This window comes from Nymphaea colorata, chromosome 13 (genome assembly GCF_008831285.2).
Source record: "Nymphaea colorata isolate Beijing-Zhang1983 chromosome 13, ASM883128v2, whole genome shotgun sequence".
Taxonomy (NCBI): Eukaryota; Viridiplantae; Streptophyta; class Magnoliopsida; order Nymphaeales; family Nymphaeaceae; genus Nymphaea; species Nymphaea colorata.
The window spans coordinates 4,479,700-4,483,272 of record NC_045150.1 but is presented as its reverse complement, the minus strand read 5'-3'; positions in this window follow the sequence as shown (position 1 = coordinate 4,483,272).

The following is a 3,573-nucleotide window of genomic DNA, read 5'->3' as shown; positions in this document are numbered from 1 at the left end:
CCTCAATGGCGAGGAGAAAAGAGGGAGGGCACCAGCTACTGCAGCCTGTCTCCCCTTTGCTAGATTCATCCAGGACAATGGCTTCATTGACAATCGACTGGGTGAGGCCAATGCCATGAGCCACATGAGCCACATTGACCGATGCTTTCTCAACAGGGCATGGAATGATGACTTCCAACAGACTGTGAGCTTGACTTTGCACCCAAAGTCCACATTCGGTTACTGCCTACACCATTTTCAGTTCTCCTCCAGCCTCCCATTGGGCCCCTGTCTTACATTTTCCACTTCTAGTGTTGTTAGGTCCATGATAACTGATGCCTTGAACTAATTAAAGTCACCTGGTCCAAACCTTACTTCAGTTGCCCCATGATTCAAGTTTTGGAGAAGTTGAACTCAGTTAAGCGTTTCCTGCGTGGTCGTACAACATACAGATTCAGCTCTCTTTCTCAGCAGAACAATGCAAATGTGTAGTCATCTCGACGTTCTCGAATTCGCAGCTGAAGAAGGGGACCTTCAAGCCCTTGCCAATGACTATGCGTACCGAGCAAAACTCAACCGCTTTCTCCTCTTGGAAGAGCACTACTAGCAACAGAAGTCGTGTATCAAATGGTTGCAATCTGATGATTCCAATTCCAACTTTTTCCATTGTATTTTTAATAACAAAAGATGAAAAAACAGAATCACTACCATTGAAGTGGATGGAAGGTGAAGAGAGGATGGCGCTCAAAGCCTTGAGGGATGCACCATCTTCTTTGATAATCTCCTCGACAGCTCTAGTAATTTGCCTGTAGACATTGCTATAGGGCCATTAGTTCCCAACAAGTTCTTTTGGGCTTCTTGGGAGATAGTCAAGCCACAACTTTTCAATGCCATCCAAAACTTCTTTATGTCAAGTATATTGGTTCAGAAAGTGAACCACACACACCTAGTGCTTATCCCAAAGGAGCTCCATAAGGTGCATATCCACAAATTTAGGCCCATATCACTCTGGAATAGCACAATAAATATCACTCTGGAATAGCACATGATGGTTCGAATGATGTGCCCTATCCTGTGCAAGCTTACCAGCCCAAACCAGCCTTGCGTTCCTCTCGGGAAGGAGCATCCAGGAAAGTTTTCTATTGGTTCATGGCCTCCAAAAAAAGAGAAGTCCATCTGCCTAAAAGCCGGCCTAAGTAAAGCTTATGGCAGGGTCGACTGGACCTATTTCCAATTGGGTTTCTCAGAGCTTTGGGTAGCTCTAGTGATCAATGGGTTTCTCCCTTGCTAAATGGTGATGTTCTTGACGCCTACTATCTCCCTTTGATTCTCAAAGTTGAGAGAAAACTAGCTGGGTGGAAACATCGCCTGCTTTCCTTCTCTGGCTGATTATGCTTGGTGAAGTTTGTCTTGTCATCCATCCCTTTTTATTGGCTTATGACTTTGAAGCTTCCCCACAGCACTATCAAGAGACTTGAGCAGCTGAGTTTTCGCTTCCTATGGAGTGAGACAAAGGATTCAAGACATATGCACCTCGTCAAATGGGATAATCTTTGCCTTATGAAGGATGAAGGTGGCATGGGCATTCACAAATTGCAGGACTCCAACGTAGTGTGTCTCACTTTTCTAGCATGGAAAACTTTCCTATCACAATCATTTTGGGCTGATATTATTCAAAGAAAATACATGGTATCTAAAAGTCTGGCCAATGAAATCTAATAAGAACGCCTCCTCTTGCTTGAAAGTGATCTTCTCAACATGGATGAAACTTAAGGATGACATTAGTTGGTGCGTTAAGAATGGGAAAACTGCCCGATTCTGGACTGACCATTGGTGCAGGCAGCCCCTGCTCAAGGACGTCTCCAGTGAAGACATTGTCATTATTCAATCCCCGCTCAGCTGGTCCATCACCCGTATGTGTTAGGGAAATACAGATATGGTCGATGTGATGCTTCAGAAATATAGACGTCTGGCCCACCTGCCTCCCCTATCCGATGGTGGTGACAACAATCTTCAGGTTGACAAAATTGCACGCAAGTGTTCTCTCGCTAGACCCTTTGGGAGCAAGTCAGAAGGAAAGGCCTCAAGACTCCATGGTGGTGGAAGATCTGGATCAGCCAAGGGTACCATGTGCATGCTGTACTCTCTACTTTGGGTGCGAGGACTGTCTCCTCAATGATGAGTCTCTTAAGAGACTTGGATTCCACATGGCTTCCATGTGCCCACTATGCTGGCATCAGGAAGAGACTTTATTTCCCTTTTCTTAGACTGCTCAATTGCAAAAGGAATTTTGCCAGCTGGTGGCCAAGAATTTTGGCAAATAAGGACTCCCGAAACACAACCTGGTGGACACTCTCAAATTGTGGATGACGATCCAGATGCCCCACGAAGCCCTACTCAAATGCTGGCGCATTTACTTTCACCTGATTATTTGGTGGATCTGGAAATTGCACAATGGGATCAAGCATCATTCCATTCCAAACTGGTCCCATGCTAACCTCCTTCGCTGGAAACTCTTCCATCAACACTTCTCCAAGTTCAAGTGGGATAGGGACACGAAGAAAGCCATTGGTAGTTGGCTTTGCACCGGGATCCCATGATCTAGCTGATGAAAGTTAATGCAAAATTAATGCAGCTGCCTTTATGAAAAAGGTGAACGGTTTAACTTTTGGGTTCTCCAAAAGTTCCATCGTTCCAAGACATGTGTCCTATTTTAATTTTCAGTTTTTTGTTTTTAATAAGGTCATTATATTTTCAGTTTTCTGTTTTTAATATGTCCATAATGACCATAGTGGAGTTACCAAGAGTCAATGTCATTTATTTTTCAGTTTTTTCTTACATGTATATATATGGCCCTTTGGGTTGGCTAAATGTGTGAGAGAAAGCATTTCAAGTGTGCTCCAAATTTTTAGTGTTGTGCTCTTATCACGTGTCATGCCTTTGTGATCACTTGTAGAAACAAGTGTTCGATTAGTGTGTTGTGTTGTGTCATTCACAGGAGCATAAGAAGAGGAAGTGCAGACAGGTCATTCTTTTTGCTAACAGTAGTATCAAAGCCAGGTCGATTGTGTTGTCGTGATTGTTGGTAAAAGTGCAAAAGAGAGGCATGCAAGGTAAAGTCTGCACATAACTTGTTCGACAAAATTTCTGTGAGAAATTTTTGTTCATTATGGCTAATGGCATGTCCACTTCAAATATTTTTCAATCGCTCATACCGGTATTTAGTGGTGATAATTATGGTTTTTGGAGCATAAAATTGAAGACCTTCTTTTTGTCATAAGATCTTTGGGATTTAGTTGAAAATGGTTATATAGAAAGTGCAGAGAGCTCAAAACAAGGAGAAAAGACAGTTGAATCAAGAGAGCAACGGAAGAAGGATTCAAAAGTCTTGCTTGTTCTTCAACAAGTTGTAAGTGAGACTATCTTTCCTCGAATTGCTGGTGCTACTAGTTCAAATGAAGCTTGGACTATTCTCAAGCAAGAATATCATGGTGATAAGAATGTAATAACAGTGAAACTCCAAATCCTCTGTAAAGAGTTTGAGACATTGTTTATGAAAAACAATGAATCAGTCCAAGATTTTTTTTCAAGAGC